The following is a 22,250-nucleotide window of genomic DNA, read 5'->3' as shown; positions in this document are numbered from 1 at the left end:
CCCTAATCGCCTCCTTGATTGCATCTTCGGTGTGGCGTATTGGTTCACGTACGTATAGGTTTTTCAACGACAAAATATCCTTAAGATATTGCAGATGCACACAGCTCTAGTACAAAACCAAATGCAAAAAAGGTAAAAAAAACAAAAGATCTCCATGCGGCGATCAACACCTTATAGCTGCAACACAAAGAATTTCCAAGACAACACCCAAAGTCCGTGCTCACAAAAATAACGCCTTCAACAAGTTCATTGCCATGCACAACCAAATAAAGCAAGACCTTAGATTTTAACTTGGAGGAAGTTCGTCGTCTCAAAACAATGCCTTCATGAAGGACATTGCTAGACACAAGCAATTAAGACTAGACCTTGAATTTTTTTACTCTGAAAGATAAGACTATGATCTTCTCCTGTGATGTTGCCCCCGCTTGGGGATGTCGCTGTTGCAAGTCAAGAAACACCAAGCAAACTTCTCACTGTCACGAAGACTCGGTCCAACATTACTATACCTCCAACCTTAGCTGCCTTGACATTCTCCACCATTGTGTACTCCATGAAAATCTGGAACCGACATGTCCCATGATTGCAACAGCCAGCGAAGCTCCGCTTGACTCCCTCCTAAAGCCTCACGACAAACAATCTAGGTGCACTCGATCGAATCACATCTGATCCAGCAATGTACATGCAGGCGCCCAATGGAGATCACCGATCAAGCTTTTCTTAACTCGTCACCGGCCAAATCAATGAGGGCCGACCTCAAACAGAAAACTGTCTTGGCGTGAGAAGAACTCAAGGGCAGCTTCCTTTGTTAAGCAGATCGACATGCCCCCACGTCGCTGCCCGCCGGCTTCCAACAACCGAGCGGAGATCTTAGCGGGCACTGCCACCACCTGCACCACGCGGAGATGAGGAGCTGAGCCATACCGAACCCCTTGAACCATGCGTCCCGCCGCCCTTGCGACCACAGTGATCGCCAAGGTCACCGAAGAATTCCGGGGCCACCGCGAAGCTCCGGCCGAAGATTGCACCATGCGAGAAGGAGGAGACCCCGCCGCTGCCAGTCACGCTCGAATATGAGGTCCTGCCACCCGCAGTCAGCCGGGAGGGTCTTTGTCCACCGGCTTTCTCCGGTGACGGTAGAAAGATGCCCGGAAGGAGGGGTGAGGGTGGTGGCTGCTAGGGTTTCACCGGAGCCAGCCCTAGGATCAACGAGAGCGCGTTTTCTTCAAGCGAGCACGCGCAGTCACGGGTGGCGTTGGGTGGTGCTGTGTGCAGTGTGGGCTGCTGCTGATTGCCGCGCGCCAATGAATGCAGAGCTATTTTGGCATTGTGTGTGAGATTGGATTGGACAGCTATGGCGTTATGGGACTGGCCGAGGAGCTGAGCGTGACATGCCAACCGTCGTCTGCCCTGCATGCCACCTCCTTTTGTATCGTGCTCTGCCATGTACGTGTACCTGATCGATGGTTGTGCGAGCACAATTTGTTTTCGAGAAAGCTTACACGCATGTGTCGGGATCATCTGATGCCCTTTGGACTGGGCAATTAGGCTCCCTGTCAGATGACAAGTAAACGTTTCGACTTTTTCGCGTCGGGTGCCACTTGCGAATCAGGAATCCGGGCCATGCATTGGCTGACAATGACACTCGCAAATTCAGTAAGGTCGTTGGGATGTTTGCTTTAGCCCGTTGGGCCGACTGTCATGGCCCGATAGTTTCCATGGATCACGTGGATTCGAGGGCGAATCCTTCCAATCGGTCGGGCGAGATGTAAGTTTCCCTCGAACCCGGCCTCATGTAACCGATGTGTACGCTCCACATGGGTACAAAAGTTGTTCAAGCCGACGTACATATTTGGGACTTGGGAGAAATCAACTACTGATCAGCTTTAGGGCACCCAACGGGACGACGCAAAACGGACGTCTAAATTGTTCACGCGCGTCCGTTTCCGTCGCTTGGCGGACACGGAAATGTCCGTTTTTATCCGCGCGTCCATTTGCGCCTGAGGGTGCCTCCAGTGGGGCGACGCATTTGCGCGTCTGCATGAATTAGGATGTTTTAAAACAATAAAATAAATAGGTTTAAAGTAGTCTCAGTTATTACATCCAAATTTTTAAAAGTCTACATGAAAATAAGATGGTATTCCTTTATGCATTGTCTTCATGGTCAGTCAATGCCCACTGATGCTCAATCAGATCCGTTTGTAGGCGTCTGGACACGTTCTCGTCAGTGACTTCTACATTCATATGCAGATACTCCTGCTAGGATGATGCCCCAGGGATTGACGCAACAAGCTCACCTTGGAAATCCCATTGATGCTCATTTCGCCTATCAGGACGCTCGTTCTCAATGATCATGTTGTGCCTGATCACGCAGCATATCATCACCTCATGCATGGTCTTCAGCGACCATGTTTTTGCCAGGTGACGGACAATTTCCCACCGATCTTGGAGCACACCAAATCCTCGCTCCACATCTTTCCTGCAAGCTTCTTGCATCTTGGCAAACCTCTTCGTCTTCTCCGTGTTTGGATTACGGACAGTCTTCACCAGTGTGGCCCAGTTAGGGTAGATGCCATCAGCAAGATAATATGGCTTGTCATATTCATTTCCATTGATCTCGTAGCTCACCCGGGGAGCTTTGCCTTGCATAAACCTGTTGAAAACCGGTGATCGGTGCAACACATTGATATCATTGTTGGAACCGGCCATGCCAAAGAATGAATACCAAATCCATAAATCTTGAGATATCATTGCTTCAAGAATGACAGTGCGTCCCTCCGCATGGCTGTTGTACTGACACTGCCATCCAAATTGGCAGTTCTTACACTCCCAGTGCATGCAATCTATGCTGCCAATCATGCCTGAAAACTCTCTAGACTCGTTGATAGATAACAGCCGCCTTGTATCCTCAACTGTTGGCTCCCTACAGTAATGTTGTCCGAACAGGACAATCACGGCTCGGAAAAACCGGTACATGGACTCAAGGCAGGTGCTCTCACCCATTTGAAAATACTCATCGAATATATCAGCAGCCATTCCATATGATAGCATGCGAATAACTGCGGAACATTTTTGGTAGGAGGTGAAGCCTAGCACAACTATTGCATCGGGCCTGCATTGGAAGTAGGGGTCGTAGTCTCTGACGCCCCGTAGAATGACCATGAACAGGTCCCTTGACATCCTGTACCGGCGTCAGAATATTTTTTCCGGGAACACCAGATTGGTGCGGTCGAAGTAGTCCTTGTGGAGCCGGAGGTGCCTGATACGTTGTATACGTATCTATAATTTTTGATGCTCCATGCTTGTTTTACACCAATTTCTATATGTTTTGTTTACACTTCGTTGCACTTTTATGCATTTTATGGAACTAACCTATTGACAAGATGTCACAGTGTCAGTTCCCTGTTTTCTGCTGTTTTGTATTTCAGAAAAGTCGTACAGGAAATATTCTTGGAATTGGACGAAACAAAAGCCGAAGTTCCTATTTTACTGTAACGAAGACGGAGTCCAGAGGAGAGACGGAGTCGAGCCAGGAGGTGGCCACACCTGGCCTAGGCGCGGCCCAGCCTGGCCGCGCCTAGGGGTGGTGTGGGCCCCTCGGGCGCCCACCGACCTCGCCCTTCCGCCTATTTATTCATCTGATCGGGAAAAACCTAAATACCCAAGTCACCATCCACGAAAAGTTCCGTCGTGGCCGCCATCGCCGACTGATGAGCATAGATTGCACACCGTTGGGGAACCCCAAGAGGAAGGTATGATGAGCACAGTAGCAAATTTTCTCTCAGTAAGAAACCAAGGTTTAATCGACCAGTAGGAGAAAGGCGTGACTTCTGGAGGTGTTGCTAGCTGACTTATGGCAGGGCGCACTATCGGCGTCAGAAACAACGTGGAACCTGCACATAACACAACCAAAATACTTTGCCCCAACTTACAGTGAGGTTGTCAATCTCACCGGTTTTGCTGAAAACAAAGGATTAACCCTATAGTGTGGAAATAGATGTTTGTTTGCAGTGGATTTAAAGAGAACAGTATTTGCAGTAAGTAAACAGAACATGATGATTTCATCAGTGTCAAAGAAAGGACCGGGGTACACAGTTCACTAGAGGTGTCTCTCCATAAAGATAAATAACATGCTGGGTGAACAAATTACAGCTGGGCAATTGACAGAATAAAGACCATACATGACAAGATGATTACTATGAGATTTGTTTGGTCATTACAACATAATACATAGACTGTAATCCAACTGCGTCTATGACTAATAATCCACCATCAGGTTATCGTCCGAACCCCTTCCAGTATTAAGTTGCAAGCAACAGATTATCGCATTAAGTAATGTGTGTAAAGTAAACAATTGAATTATCCTTAGACAAAACATTATTGTTTTCTCCATAGTAGCAACAACACATTGATGGTGCTACCGTGGAAGTTGGCAATCACGTTGGGGAACCCCAAGAGGAAGACGTCATGAGCACAACAGCAAGTTTTCCCTCAGTAAGAAACCAAGGTTTAATTGACAAGTAGGAGAAATGCGTGACTTCTGAAGGTATTGCTAGCTGACTAGTGGCAGGGCGCACTACCGGCGTCAGCAACAACGTGGAACCTGCACACAACACAACCAAAATACTTTGCCCCAACTTACAGTGAGGTTGTCAATCTCACCGGTTTTGCTGAACATAAAGGATTAAGCGTATCGAGTGGAAGGAGATATTTGCAGTAATTAAAGAGAACATTGCTTACGGTAAGTAAAAAGAACATGATTGCAGTAGATGAATTTATCAGTGTAAAGGAAAGGGCCGGGGTCCATAGTTCACTAGAGGTGTCTCTCCATAAAGATAAATAACATGCTGGGTGAACAAATTACAGCTGGGCAATTGATAGAATAAAGACCATACATGACAAGATGACTACTATGAGATTCGTTTGGGCATTACAACATAATACATAGACCATAATCCAACTACGTCTAAGACTAATAATCCACCTTCCAGTTATCGTCCGAACCCCTTCCAATATTATGTTGCAAGCAACAGATTATCGCGTTAAGCAATGTGTGTAAAGTAAACAATAGAATTACCCTAGGATAAAACATTATTGTTTTCTCCCTAGTAGCAACAACACATCTACAATCTTAGAAGTTATTGTCACTCTTCCAGAAAACTAGAGGCATAAACCTACTATCGAGCATAAATACCCCCTCTTGGAGTCACAAGCATCTACTTGGCCAGAGTATCTACTAGCAACGGAGAGCATGCAAGATCACAAATAACATATGACAAGAATATATAATCGATCTCAACATAGTACACAATATTCATCGGATCCCAGCAAACACAACATGTAGCATTACATAAGGATGATCTTGATCATGTAGGGCAGCTCACTAGATCTAAACATGAGGCACAAATTGGAGAAGATAACCATCTAGCTACTGCTATGGATCCATAGTCCAGTGATGAACTACTCACACATCACTTCGGAGGCGGGCATGGCGATGAAGATGCCTCCGGCGATGATTTCCCCCTCCGACAGGGTGCCGGGAAGAGCTTCAGAACCCTCCTGAGCTAGGGTCTACAATGGCGGCCGCGACGGAACTTTTCGTGGATGGAGGCTCGGGTGTTCAGGGTTTTCCCGAGATCGTGATTAAATAGGCGGAGGGGCGATGTCGGTGGAGGCCAGGGGGCCCATACCACCCCTAGGCGCGGGGCAGGGCCAGGCCGCGCCTAGGGCTGGTCTAGCCGCCCTGTTGCCTTTCTGCGACCCCCCTCTGGACTCTGTCTTCGTTACGGAAAAATATTGACTTAGACTTTTGTTTCGTCCAATTCCGAGAATATTTCTTGTACAACTTTTCTGAAATACAAAACAGCAGAACACATGGAACTGGCACTGTGGCATCTTCTTAATACGTTAGTGCCAGAAAATGTATAAAAGTGCAACGAAGTATGAGCAAAACATATATAAATTGATGTAAAACAAGCATAGAGCATCAAAAATTATAGATACGTTTGAGACGTATCAAGCATCCCCAAGCTTAACTCCTGCTCATCCTCGAGTAGGTAAGTGATAACAAAATAATTTTTGAGGTGATATGAAGCCAACACAATCTTGATCAAGTTATTGTAAAGCATTGTAAGCTGGGATCAAAGTACTCTAAACATAGGCATGATAGATATAATTCTAACAATAGAACTTAGCAACTATGTTATATCATGAGAAGTAACTCAAACAAAGGATCATCAATAATAGTCACAATGATCAAGTTTATTAAGTGCAAGAAAGTAAATGTGCCATCAAGTTCGTGAGAGCTTTACTGACTAATTTTCTCATGCCAAAATTTAATTTGGAAGATAAATAAAAGCATGATGAATTTACTTGGAATAGAAATAATGCTAGTAGGTTGATATGGTGGACACAATTGGAAAACTTTGGTTAATGGTGGTTGGATGCACGAGTAGAGTTCATACTCAGTACAGGCGAAAGCTAGCAAAGGATTGGGAGCGACCAACTAAGAGAGCAATAATGGCCATAATCATGCATAGCGACAAAACATTATCAATCAAAGCATAAAGTGATATTACAAGTCAAAAACTAAATGATCATAGAGGCTTTAGTTGACTGGTTATAGTCATAACATGGTATAAGCGTGCGCCAAGTCAACCCAATAAAGCATCAAAGGAGAATACCATAATATTATGCTTTTATGATGGAAACAACACATGATTCTTTCAATAGCACATTATGCACTCTCAGCTATTTGAGACAAGTCATGCTACAACAATAAATACTAAGCATATGACAAGAATAACATCCAACATGGCATGCCAAAGTTTATGCCACAGTCTAGACAAGCTTCCTTTTGCATCACTATGAGCATGAAACATTTTACTCGTCTCCAACACCAATCAACTTATTTGAAATAGCTCTCAGAGATGAAAAACAATATGGACCAGAGAGCTAATCATACATAAATAAAGATTACTAACGAGCTCTGAACAAAATTCGAATGAAAGAACAAGAGCTAAACGCAGTACTGGAAAACTAGAACACGCGCAGAACAATAACAACGAAAACTAGAGCGTTCTATGCAATTAAAACGGAGCGTGTCTCTCTCCAAAACAAATATGCCGGGATCCAACCATATTCTACAGAAAACAAAACAATACAAAACTAAAAACAAAAAATAAAGATGCTCCAAGAACAACATATAGCGTATGAATCAATAAAAATATAGCGCATAGAAAGATGACATGTTGCTTTGTAGATGAAGAGGAGATGCCTTGGGCATCCCCAAGGTTTGATGCTTGTACCTCTTGGATATTTCTTGGGGTGAAGGGGCATCCCCAAGCTTGATATTTTGTGCATACTTCATCTCATCACATCATTCTCCCCTCCCTACACTTGAAAACTTCCTTCATACAAAAGTTCACACAATTCTTTATTAGCAGCATTAGTTCAATCAAAATAAAGAAATCCACTTGGGTTCAGTTCTAACATATATCAAACATCTATTAAAGCATTAGCTACTATAGAAACTCTTCGAAAAGCTCTTTGATCAAAAGAACTCGAAAAGAAAGAGATTAAGAGGCAAATACAAATAGTGGCAGAAATCTATCAAAATAGAACATCAGGTACATATCGATTTTTTCGAAAAGCTTCTTTTGCTCATCTCGCAAATTGGTCAACTAACGAAAGTTAGATAATAACCTGGGTCATATTCACAAAACTTGGCAGCCCAAAATTCCGCTCTGGCTATCTATACGAATTTTTATGGTGACAACACAGAATCTGTTTTCAGGACAACAACTTCCCCAAATCTTACTTTCTTCCTATTAGAGGCTATTCTTGGCGTAAAAACGAAATAAAAATGATAAGGAGAGGTTATTACAGAGGCAATAACTTCCAAGACTCAACAAAAGAAAATTACAGAAATAAACATGGGTTATCTCCCAAGAGTGCTTTTTTTTAACGTCTTTCAGCTAGGCGGAGAAAAAGAGCTAGCATCAAGTATTATCAAGTGAAGAAGCATCAAGATCAATCACTTCCTCTAAAACACAACTTGTCAAAATAGGCACTTTAGATACCCCTTGAGATGATTCAACATGTAAACCACTCTTAGTTGTACTAAAAGTTTTATCAATTTTAAACATATTATGGGGTTTTGGTTTAGGTGCCTTGGGAATATACATGAATTTTTGCTCTTTTCCCACAAAAGCTTTCTCCTTCTTAAACCCAAGAGAGGAAAAGGTTGAACTTAAAGTTTCCATAGCCTCCTCTAGTTTACCAATCCTAAGGTTTATACTATCATGGGTATTGCTATCCTCTAAAACAATGATTCTTTTATTGATACTTTCTATTGATTCATTAATTTGGCTAGCATTATCAAGGCAGTTTGGCAAACTTTTCTCTAGAGAGCTTAGTCTTTCTACAACCTCTTCCAAAGTGATCTCAGTTTTAACAATATTAGTAGGTGGGATTCCTACCAAGCTTTCAATTAAATTGCAGGCTTCCAAATCAGGAGTACCTAGAAAATTACCCCCCGTGAGAGTATCCAAAACATATCTATTCCAGCTACATAAACCAACATAAAAGTTTCTAAGGAGGATCATGGTAGAATATTTTTTAGTACATCTATGATGAGCATTACTTATTCTATACCAAGCATCTTTCAAACTTTCTCCCCCTTGTTGCTTAAAAGAACAAACCTGAACTTCAGGAATACTCATTTTAGCAGAATTAAAACAAAGCAACTAAAATAACAGCCATAATCGAAACTAATTTTTTTGTTTTTTTTTTGAATAAAGAAGCAAACAAGACAAAATAAAGTAAACTATGCAAAACTATAACAAAGTAAAGAGATTGGAGATGAGAGACTCCCCTTGCAGAAATCCTCTTTCTCCCCGGCAACGGCGCCAGAAAAGTCTTGATGGTGCTACCTTGGAAGTTGGCAATCACGTTGGGGAACCCCAAGAGGAAGGCATGATGAGCACAGCAGCAAGTTTTCCCTCAGTAAGAAACCAAGGTTTAATCGACCAGCAGGAGAAAGGCGTGACTTCTGAAGGTGTTGCTAGCTGACTAGTGGCAGGGCGCACTACCGGCGTCAGCAACAACGTGGAACCTGCCCACAACACAACCAAAATACTTTGCCCCAACTTACGGTGAGGTTGTCAATCTCACCGGTTTTGCTGAACACAAAGGATTAAACGTATCGAGTGGAAGGAGATGTTTGCAGAAATTAAAGAGAACAGAGCTTACAGTAAGTAAACGGAACGATTGCGGTAGATGAATTTATCAGTGTAAAGGAAAGGACCGGGGGCCACAGTTCACTAGAGGTGTCTCTCCATAAAGATAAATAACATGCTGGGTGAACAAATTACAGCTGGATAATTGACAGAATAAAGACCATACATGATAAGATGATTACTATGAGATTCGTTTGGGCATTACAACATAATACATAGACCGTAATCCAACTGCGTCTATGGCTAATAATCCACCTTCTGGTTATCGTCCGAACCCCTTTCAGTATTAAGTTGCAAGCAACAGATTATCGCATTAAGCAATGTGTGTAAAGTAAACAATAGAATTACCCTTGGATAAAACATTCTTGTTTTCTCCCTAGTAGCAACATCACATCTACAATCTTAGAAGTTATTGTCACTCTTCCAGAAAACTAGAGGCATGAACCTACTATCGAGCATAAATACCCCCTCTTGGAGTCACAAGCATCTACTTGGCCAGAGTATCTAATAGCAACGGAGAGCATGCAAGATCACAAATAACATATGACAAAAATATATAATCGATCTCAACATAGTACACAATATTCATCGGATCCCATAAAACACAACATGTAGCATTACATAAGGATGATCTTGATCATGTAGGGCAGCTCACAAGATCTAAACATGAGGCACAAATTGGAGAAGACAACCATCTAGCTACTGCTATGGACCCATAGTCCAGGGATGATATACTCACGCATCACTTCGGAGGCGGGCATGGCGATGTAGATGCCTCTGGCGATGATTTCCCCTCCGGCAGGGTGCCGGGAAGAGCTTCAGAACCCTCCCGAGCTAGGGTCTGCAATGGCGGCCGCGACGGAACTTTTCGTGGATGGAGGCTCGGGTGTTCTGGGTTTTCCCAAGATCGTGATTAAATAGGCGGAGGGACGATGTCGGTGGAGGCCAGGGGGGCCCACACCACCCCTAGGCGTGGGACAGGGCCAGGCCACGCCTAGGGCTGGTCTGGCCGCCCTGCTGCCTTTCTTCGACCCCCCTCTGGACTCTGTCTTCGTTACGAAAAAATATTGACTTCGGCTTTTGTTTCGTCCAATTCCGAGAATATTTCCTGTACAACTTTTCTGAAATACAAAACAGCAGAAAACAGGAAACTGGCACTGTGGCATCTTGTTAATAGGTTAGTGCCAGAAAATGTATAGAAGTGCAACGAAGTATGAGCAAAACATATATAAATTGATGTAAAACAAGCATGGAGCATCAAAAATTATAGATATGTTTGAGACGTATCAAGCATCCCCAAGCTTAACTCCTGCTCGTCCTCGAGTAGGTAAGTGATAACAAAATAATTTTTGAGGTGACATGAAGCCAACATAATCTTGATCAAGTTATTGTAAAGCATTGTAAGCTGGGATCAAAGTACTCTAAACATAGGCATGATAGATATAATTCTAACAATAGAACTTAGCAACTATGTTATATCATGAGAAGTAACTCAAATAAAGGATCATCAATAATAGTGCATTGAAAGCAACTGTTTGTTTATGAGCATAGGGAGAACATAACAAAGTGGTACTTAGCATGTTCTTTATGAAGTAGCAAAACATAAATGCTAGGACACCTTTAAAGTTCAGAGGGTGACTAGATACAAGTAATTTAAGAACAAGCAATAGCATAATCATGAATCAATCAATAATAATTTTGGGACTATGCACATTGCACTAAGAATGGCAACTATGCTCTCTTAATTGGTGCATAAAGAAGAAGATGAAGACTCAACATAAAAGTAAAAGAGAGACTCTTTGCAGAGTAAGCAAGATTAACAAGTTTTATAAACCTTCCAAAATGTCTGGTACTTATTAGCTTTGAGGTCTCATTGCCCCTATCATAAGCATCTTGAATGGTTAAAGTTATTGTGATGGCAAATATGAGCTATATGCTTGACAAATCACAATTTAAAAATCTCATGCCCCTTGAATACGAGTACCTAAACCTCATGCTAGTCAACTTAGGTCCCAAATAAGTTCTTGTCATTGTAAGTATACATGTATCATCGAGAACTGCCAACGGGGTACCTCTTGCCCGATGATATGGAAGTACTCTTGTAGGAGCAATCCCATGCCAAAATGACAAGATAAACAGACAATGAGCATCTCAGCAATCTTTTTATTTACTATGGGTATAGATTTTTATTGAAAATGCTTCATAGAATGCTCACTATGGTTCGCTGTAAATTTCCACCATGAATGATGCATGGCTTAGATTAGCGGCCCAGACATTTCTCTAACACATATACAAACTACATGGACTTACAAGTTTCCATTTTATTTCGCACCGCTAGGCATCCATAAACAAAAGAACATGGCATCAACTAAATATGAATAAGTGCAATGTTGAAAGCGTTCCCCATGAAAGCATGGTTGTGCTAACTCCCAACTCGCAATTTGCAAACATATAAACTTCATAAGATAGTCACAATGATCAAGTTTATTAAGTGCAAGAAAGTAAATGTTCCATCAAGTTCGTGAGAGCTTTACTGACTAATTTTCTCATGCCAAAATTTAATTTGGAAGATAAATAAAAGCATGATGAATTTACTTGGAATAGCAATAATGCTAGTAGGTAGATATGGTGGACACAATTGGCAAACTTTGGTTAATGGTGGTTTGATCCACGAGTAGAGTTCATACTCAGTACAGGCGAAAGCTAGCAAAAGACTGGGAGCGACCAACTAAGAGAGCAATAATGACCATAATCATGCATAGCGACAAATCATTATCAATCAAAGCATAAAGTGATATTACAAGTCAAAAACTAAATGATCATAGAGGTTTTAGTTGACTGGTTATAGTCATAACATGGTATAAGCATGCGCCAAGTCAACCCAATAATGCATCAAAGGAGAATACCACAATATTATGCTTTTATGATGGAAACAACACATGATTCTTTCAATAGCACATTATGCACTCTCAGATATTTGAGACAAGTCATGCTACAACAATAAATACTAAGCAAATGACAATAATAACATCCAACATGACATGCCAAAGTCTATGCCACAGTCTAGACAAGCTTCCTTTTGCATCACTATGAGCATGAAACATTTTACTCGTCTCCAACACCAATCAACTTATTTGAAATAACTCTCAGAGATGAAAAAAAAATGGACCAGAGAGCTAATCATAAATAAATAAAGAATACTAACGAGCTCTGAACAAAATTCGAATGAAAGAACAAGAGCTAAACGCAGTACCAGAAAACTAGAACACTCGCAGAACAATAACAACGAAAACTAGAGCGTTCTATGCAATTAAAATGGAGCGCGTCTCTCTCCAAAACAAATATGCCGGGATCCAACCATATGCTACAGCAAACAAAACTAAACTAGACTAAAATCAAAAAATAAAGATGCTCCATGAACAACACATAGCGTATGAAGCAATAAAAATATAGCGGATAGAAAGATGACCTGTTGCTTTGTTGATGAAGAGGGGATGCCGGTGGCATCCCCAAGCTTTGACGATTGTACCTCTTGGATATTTCTTGGGGTGAAGGGGCATCCCCAAGCTTGAGCTTTTGTCCATACTTCATCTCATCACATCATTCTTCTCTCCCTACACTTGAAAACTTTCTTCATACAAAAATTCACACAATTCTTTATTAGCAGCATTAGTTCAATCAAAATAAACAAATCCACTTGGGTTTAGTTATAAAATATATAAAACATCTATTAAAGCATTAGCTACTGTAGCAACTCTTCGAAAAGCTCTTTGATCAAAAGAAATAAAAAATAAACAGATTAAGAGGCAAATGCAAATAGTGGCAGGAATCTGTCAAAACAGAACAACAGGTAAAGATCAATTTTTTCGAAAATCTTATGTTGCTCATCTCGAAAATTGGTCAACTAAGGAAGTTATATAATAACCTGGGGCATATGCACAAAAATTGGCAGATAAAAATTCTGCTCTTGCTATTTATACGGATTTTTATGGTGACAGCACAGAATCTGTTTTCAGGACAGCAACTTCCCCAAATCTTACTTTCTTCCTATTAGAGGCTATTCTTGGCACAAAAACGAAATAAAAATGATAGGGAGAGGTTATTACAGAGGTAATAACTTCCAAGACTCAAAAAAAGAAAAATTAGAGAAATAAACATGGGTTATCTCCCAAGAGTGCTTTTATTTAACGCCTTTCAGCTAGGCGCAGAAAAAGAGCTAGCATCAAGTATTATCAAGTGAAGAAGCATCAAGATCAATCACTTCCTCTAAAACACAACTTGTCAAAATAGGCACTTTGGATACCCCTGGAGATGATTCAAAATGTAAACCACTCTTAGTTGTACTAAAAGTTTTATCAATTTTAAACATATTATGGGGTTTTGGTTTAGGTGCCTTGGAAACATACATGAATTTTTGCTCTTTTCCCACAAAAGCTTTCTCCTTCTTAAACCCAAGAGAGGAAAAGTTTGAACTTGAAGTTTCCATAGCCTCCTCTAGTTTACCAATCCTAAGGTTTATACTATCATGGGTATTGCTAGCCTCTAAAACAGTGATTCTTTTATTGATACTTTCTATTGATTCATTAATTTGGCTAGCATTATCAAGGCAATTTGGCAAACTTTTCTCTACAGAGCTTAGTCTTTCTACAACCTCATCCAAAGTGATCTCCATTTTAACAATATTAGTAGGTGGGATTCCTACCAAGCTTTCAATTAAATTACAGGCTTCCAAACCGGGAGTACCCAGAAAATTACCCCCCGTGAGAGTATCCAAAACATATCTATTCCAGCTAGATAAACCAACATAAAAGTTTCTAAGGAGGATCATGGTAGAATATTTTTAGTACATCTATGATGAGCATTACTTATTCTATACCAAGAATCTTTCAAACTTTCTCCCCCTTGTTGCTTAAGAACGAACCTCAACTTCAGGAATACTCATTTTAGCAGAATTAAAACAGAGCCACTAAAATAACAACTATAATCGAAACTAATTTTTTTGTGTGTTTTTGAATAAAGAAGCAAACAAGACAAGCAAACAAGACAAAATAAAGTAAACTAAGCAAAACTATAACAAAGTAAAGAGATTGGAGATGAGAGACTCGCCTTGCAGAAATCCTCTTTCTCCCCGACAACGGCGCCAGAAAAGTCTTGATGGTGCTGCCGTGGAAGTTGGCAATCACGTTGGGGAACCCCAAGAGGAAGGCGTGATGAGCACATCAACAAGTTTTCCCTCAGTAAGAAACCAAGGTTTAATCGAACAGTAGGAGAAAGGCGTCACTTCTAAAGGTGTTGCTAGCTGACTAGTGACAGGGCGCACTACCGACGTCAGCAACAACATGGAACCTACACACAACATAACCAAACTACTTTGCCCCAACTTACAGTGAGGTTCTCAATCTCACCGGTTTTGCTGAACACAAAAGATTAAACGTATCGAGTGGAAGGAGATGTTTTCAGTAATTAAAGAGAACATTGCTTATGGTAAGTAAACAGAACAGGATTGCAGTAGATGAATTTATCAGTGTAATGGAAAGGACCGGGGTCCACAGTTCACTAGAGGTGTCTCTCCATAAAGATAGATAACATGCTAGGTGAACAAATTACAGCTGGGCAATTGACAGAATAAAGACCATACATGACAAGATGATTACTATGAGATTCGTTTGGGCATTACAACATAATACATAGACCGTAATCCAACTGCATCTATGACTAATAATCCACCTTCCGGTTATCCTCCGAACCCCTTCCAGTATTAAGTTGCAAGCAACAGATTATCGCATTAAGCAATGTGTGTAAAGTAAAGCATAGAATTACCCTTGGATAAAACATTATTGTTTTCTCCCTAGTAGCAACATCACATCTACAATTTTAGAAGTTATTGTCACTCTTCCAGAAAACTGGAGGCATGAACCTACTATCGAGCATAAATACCCCCTCTTGGAGTCACAAGCATCTACTTGGCCAGAGTATCTACTAGCAACGGAGAGCATGCAAGATCACAAATAACATATGACAAGAATATATAATCGATCTCAACATAGTACACAATATTCATTGGATCCCAAAAAACACAACATGTAGCATTACATAAGGATGATCTTGATCATGTAGGGCAGCTCACAAGATCTAAACATGAGGCACAAATTGGAGAAGACCACCACCTAGCTACTTCTATGGACCCATAGTCCAGGGATGAATTACTCACGCACCACTTCGGAGGCGGGTATGGCGATGTAGATGCCTCCAGCGATGATTTCCCCCTCCGGTAGGGTGCCGGGAAGAGCTTCAAAACCCTCCCGAGCTAGGGTCTGCAATGGCGGCCGCGACGGAACTTTTCGTGGATGGAGACTCGGGTGTTCAGGGTTTTCCCGAGACCGTGATTAAATAGGCGGAGGGGAGATGTCGGTGGAGGCCAGGGGGGCCCACACCACCCCTAGGCGCGGGACAGGGCCAGGCCGCACCTAGGGATGGTCTGGCTGCCCTGCTGCCTTTCTTCGACCCCCCCTCTGGAATTTGTCTTCGTTACGGAAAAATATTGACTTCGGATTTTGTTTCATCCAATTCCGAGAATATTTTCTGTACAAATTTTCTGAAATACAAAACAGCAGAAAACATGGAACTGGCACTGTGGCATCTTGTTAATAGGTTAGTGCCGGAAAATGTATAAAAGTTCAACGAAGTATGAGCAAAACATATACAAATTGATGTAAAACAAGCATGGAGCATCAAAAATTATAGACGCGTTTGAGACGTATCACACATCTACAATCTTAGAAGTTATTGTCACTCTTCCAGAAAACTAGAGGCATGAACCCACTATCGAGCATAAATACTCCCTCTTGGAGTCACAAGCATTTACTTGGCCAGAGTATCTATTAGCAACGGAGAGCATGGAAGATCACAAATAACATATGACAAGTATATAATCGATCTCAACATAGTATTCAATATTCATCAGATCCCAGCAAACACAACATGCAGCATTACATAAAGATGATCTTGATCATGATAGGCAGCTCACAAGATCTAAACATGAGGCACAAATTGGAGAAGACAACCATCTAGCTACAACTATGGACCCGTAGTCCAGAGATGAAATACTCACGCATCACTTTGGAGGCGGGCATGGCGATGTAGAGGCCTCCGGTGATGATCTCCCTCTCCGGCAGGGTGCCGAGAAGAGCTTCAGAACCCTCCCGAGCTAGGGTCGGCGATGGCGGTCGCGACGGAACTTTTCGTGGATGGAGGCTCGGGTATTAAGGTTTTTCCCGAGATCGTGAATAAATAGGTGGAAGGGCGAGGTCGGTGGACGCCTAGGGGCCCAGACCACCCCTTGGCATGGCCAGACCCTGGGCCGCGCAATGGGCAGGTGTGGCCGCCCTGTGGTGCCCCTCGGAATCTCCTCTGGACTCCGTCTTCGTTACGGTAAAATATGAACTTCGGCTTTTGTTTCGTCGAATTCCGTGAATATTTCCTGTACAACTTTCCTGAAATACAAAACAACAAAAAACATGAAACTAGCACTGTGGCATCTTGTCAATAGGTTAGTGCCAGAAAATGTATAAAAGTGCAACGAAGTGTAAACAAAACATATATAAATTGGTGTAAAACAAGCATGGGGAATCAAAAATTATAGATACGTTTGCAACGTATCAGCATCCCCAAGCTTAACTCCTACTCGTCCTCGAGTAGGTAAGTGATAACAAAAATAATTTTTGAGGTGACATGCAGCCAACACAATCTTGATCAAGTTATTGTAAAAGCATTGTGAGCTGGGATCAAAGTACTCTAAACATAGGCATGATAGATATAATTCTAACAATAGAACTTAGCAACTATGTTACAACATGAGAAGTAACTCAAACAAAGGATCATGAATAATTGTGCACTGAAAGCAATTGTTTGTTTTTGAGCATAGAGAAAACATAGCAAAGTGGTACTCAGCTTGTCCTTTATGGAGTAGCAAAACATAAATGCCAGGACACCTTTAAAGTTCAAAGGGTAACTAGATACAAGTAATTTGAGAACAAGCAATATCATAATCATGAATCAATCAATAATAAATTTTGGGACTATGCACATTATACTCAGAATGACAACTATGCTCTCTTAATTGGTGCATAAAGCAAGAAGATGAAGATTCAACATAAAAGTAAAAGAAAGGCCCTGCGCAGAGGGAAGCAAGATTACTCATGTGCTAGAGCTTTTTATTTTGAATGCAATAGGAGTGTTGAATTTTTTTTTTGAGAGGTATGCATGTCTATATCAACGAATGGCATCAAATGATCTATCATCCTTTCATATAGTGACCTCAAGAGCGGCTCTCATGTAGTTCTCCATTGCACACCATTATTTAGGATCTCTCCAGTACATAATGTGCGGAGCATTAATTGTTTATTTATTTATTTTATATTTTATTTGGGATGGGCACCCAGTTGCCTTGCGCTTTTTGCAATATTAAGGACCAGCACATTGCTCATGCTAGTCACGGAATGAAGTAATGAAAAGACAATAAACCATTCAATACTTCCTCATGAGCTAAAACAAAACACAAAACAGATAATAATGTTTGAAGGTTTAAAGGTAGCACACAAGCAATTCACTTTGGAGTGGCGGTGAAAGACCACATATAGGTATGTATGGTGGAAACAATTGGCAACTTTGGTTTTTGGTGGTTGGATGCACGAGTAGAGCTCATACTCAGTACAGGCGAAGGCTAGCAAAACACTGGGAGCGACCAACTAAGAGAGCAATAATGGCCATAATCATGCATAGCGACAAAACATTATTAATCAAAGCATAAAGTGATATTACAAGTCAAAAACTAAATGAACATAGAGGCTTTAGTTGACTGGTTTGTAGTCATAACATGATGTAAACATGTGCCAAGTCAACCCAATAAAGCATCAAAGGAGAATACCACAATATTATGCTTTTTATGATGGAAACAAAACATGATTCTTTCAATGGCACATTATGCACTCTCAGCTATTTGAGACAAGTCATGCTACAACAATAGCTACTAAGCATATGATAAGAATAACATTCAACATGACATGCCAAAGTCTATGCCACAGTGTAAACAAGCTTCCTTTTGCATCACTATAAGCATGAAACATTTTACTCGTCTCCAACACCAATCAACTTATTTGAAACAACTCTCATAGATAATAATCAATAAAGACCAGAGAGCTAATCATACCTTAATACAAAAAACTAACAAGCTCTGAACAAAATACGAGTGGAAAACCAAGAGCTAAACGTAGTACTAGCAAAAGAGAACACTCGCAGAACAATAAGAGCGAAAACTAGAGTGTTCTATGCAATTGAAACGGAGTGTGTCATTCTCCAAAACAAATATGCTGGGATCCAACCAAAAGCTACAGCAAACAAAAAAAAAACAAAACTAAAAACAAAAATAAAGACGCTCCAACAACAACACGTAGCATATGAAGCAATAAAAATATAGCGTCTAGAAAGATGACCTGATGCTTTGTTGATGAAGAGGGGATGCCTTGGGCATCCCCAAGCGTTGACGCTTGTACCTCTTGGATATTTCTTGGGGTGACATGGGCATCCCCAAGCTTGAGCTTTTTTCCATACTTCATCTCATTACATCATTCTTCTCTCCCTACACTTGAAAACTTCCTTCATACAAAACTTCACACAATTCTTATTAGCATAATTAGTGCAATCAAAATAACAAATCCACTTGGGTTCAGTTCTAACATATATCAAACATTCATTAAAACATTATCTACTGTAGCAACTTCTTCAAACAGCTCTTTCCTCAAAAGAACTCAAAAAGAAAGAGATTAAGAAGCAAATGCAAATAGTGGCAGAAATCTGTCAAAACAGAACAGCAGGTAAAGATCGATTTGTTCGAAAATCTTCTGTTGCTCAGATCAAAAAGTGTTCAACTAACGAAAGTTAGATAATAACCTGGGGCATATGCTTAAAAATTAGCAGCTCAAAATTACGTTATGGCTGGGAATATGAATTTTTATGGTGACAGCATAGAATCTGTTTCAGGACAACAACTTTCCAAAATCTTACTTTCTTCCTATTAGAGGCTATTCTTGGCACAAAAACGAAATAAAAATGATAAGGAGGGGTTATTACAGAGGTAATAACTTCCAAGACTCAACAAAAAAATAAAAATTACAGAAATAAAACATGGGTTATCTCCCAAGAGTGCTTTTCTTTAACGCCTTTCAGCTAGACGCAAAAAAAGAGCTAGCATCAAGTATTTTCAAGTGAACACTAGTATGGAAAGGGTCATCTGTGGCGCACCTAATTGCACATTCTGTGGCGCACGGGCAGCGCGCCACATAATTGTCTCCACAAAAATTGGATTTCTATGGCGCACGAGCCCATGCGCCACCGAATATCGCCTTTCTGTGACGCACTGATGCGTCGGTGCGCCACAGAAATAGGTGCACCACAGAATTAGTGTTAGGTGCGCCACAGAATTTGCTCGTATTATACACGATTTTGTACTGCCTGCTATATACATACAGGTTATATACAACAATATACATATATTATACAGATTATATATAGAAATATGCAGATATAATATAAATAGCATGTACATTGCACAGATATAATATAAACATCAACATCATATTACTTAGAGCCCGATCGAGATACACATATAGTGGCAAGCGTCAAATTTTTTATATACAACTCTTAATTCATACAAAGTTCATCATCTCGAGATACAAAGTGGTCTTCATCCGGTTCCTCCTCTGCTCCCTCCTCTCTCCCGCCAGGCTCGCTTGCACCGCTGATACGTCTCAAACGTATCTATAATTTCTTATGTTCCATGCTAGTTTTATGACAATACTCACATGTTTTATATACACTTTATATCATTTTTATGCATTTTCCGGCACTAACCTATTAACAAGATGCCGAAGCGCCAGTTCCTGTTTTCTGCTGTTTTTGGTTTCAGAAATCCTACACAGGAAATATTCTCGGAATTGGACGAAACAAAAGCCCACGGTCTTATTTTCCACGGAGCCTTCCAGAAGACCGAAGGAGAGACGGAGAGGGGCCATGAGGTGGCCACCCCACCTGGCGGCGCGGCCAAGAGGGGGGGGGGGGGCGCCACCCTATGGGGTGGGCCCCTCGGGCGCCTCCCGACTCTGCCCCTTCGCCTACTTAAACTCTCTGTCGCGAAAACCCTAGTACCGAGAGCCACGATACGAGAAAAGTTACGGAGACGCCGTCGCCGCCAATCCCATCTTGGGGGATTCAGGAGATCACCTCCGGCACCCTGCCGGAGAGGGGAATCATCACCGGAGGACTCTACATCATCATGCCCGCCTCCAGATTGATGCGTGAGTAGTTCATCCTTGGACTATGGGTCCATAGCAGTAGCTAGATGGTTGTCTTCTCCTCTTGTGCTATCATGTTTAGATCTTGTGAGCTGCCTATCATGATCAAGATCATCTATTTGTAATGCTACATGTTGTGTTTGGTGGGATCCGATGAATATGGAATACTATGTCAAGTTGATTATTGATCTATCATATATGTGTTGTTTATGATCTTGCATGCTCTCCGTTGCTAGTAGAGGCTCTGGCCAAGTTGATACTTGTAACTCCAAGAGGGAGTATTTATGCTCGATAGTGGGTTCATGCCTCCATTGAATGCAGGACGATGACAGAAAGTTCTAAGGTTATGGATGTGCTGTTGCCACTAGGGATAAAACAACAATGCTTTGTCTAAGGATATTTGTATTGTTTACATTACGCACAGTACTTAATGCAATTATCTGTTGTTTGCAACTTAATACTGGAAGGGGTGTGGATGCTAACCCGAAGGTGGACTTTTTAGGCATAGATGCATGCTGGATAGCGGTCTATGTTCTTTGTCGTAATGCCCTAAGTAAATCTCATATTAGTCATCATGATATGTATGTGCATTGTTATGCCCTCTCTATTTGTCAATTGCCCAACTGTAATTTGTTCACCCAACATGCTATTTATCTTATTGGAGAGACACCACTAGTGAACTGTGGACCCCGGTCCATTCTTTTACATCTGAAATACAATCTACTGCAATCATTGTTCTCTGCTGTTCTTTGCAAACAAACATCATTCTCCACACCATACGTTTAATCCTTTGTTTTCAGCAAGCCGGTGAGATTGACAACCTCACTGTTAAGTTGGGGCAAAGTATTTTGATTGTGTTGTGCAGGTTCCACGTTGGCGCTGGAATCCCTGGTGTTACACCGCACTACACTCCTTCACCAACAACCTTCACGTGGCCTTCATCTCCTACTGGTTCGATAACCTTGGTTTCTTTCTGAAGGAAAACTTGCTGCTGTACGCATCACACCTTCCTCTTGGGGTTCCCAACGGACGTGTGCTTCACGCGTCATCAAGCTCTTTTTCTGGCGCCGTTGCCGGGGAGATCAAGACACGCTGCAAGGGGAGTCTCTCACATCCAATCTCTTTACTTTGTTTATTGTCTTGCTTTACTTTATTTTATTTTCTGTCTCGTTTGCTTTCTTTATATCAAAAACACAAAAAAATTAGTTACCTGCATTTACTTTATTTACCTTTTGTTTATTTCATCATGCTTCCCCCTAAGTTCACTCTGAAAGATATATCAGTAGGGCATGGGTCTATCATTGGAAGAGATAATATAGAAGAATTTTTCACTCATGTTAGCACAGTTAAAGATTTTGAGGATAGACCCTTGGTAGAACTTGCTCCTACTTATGAAATTGCTACTGCCTCCTTAGTACACATGTTGGAAGCTAGATTTGTTAATCTTAACCCTATAATGCAACATATGTTTCTTACACTCTCTGATATGGAAGAAGGAGAGAAGAAAGATTTTGTTTTAGAAACCCTTCTTAAAGAATTTGGTGATGTAGCTAGAGAAGCTAGAAAAGTCTTTATTCAACATAAGATGCTTGGCTTTTATACCAATTTTGCAAATACTCTTGAAAAGATGGAAAAAGATAGACTAAAGTACACTAATAAAGTCAAT

This window comes from Lolium perenne, chromosome 2, assembly GCF_019359855.2.
Source record: "Lolium perenne isolate Kyuss_39 chromosome 2, Kyuss_2.0, whole genome shotgun sequence".
NCBI classification, from domain to species: domain Eukaryota; kingdom Viridiplantae; phylum Streptophyta; class Magnoliopsida; order Poales; family Poaceae; genus Lolium; species Lolium perenne.
This window is presented reverse-complemented; position numbering follows the sequence as displayed.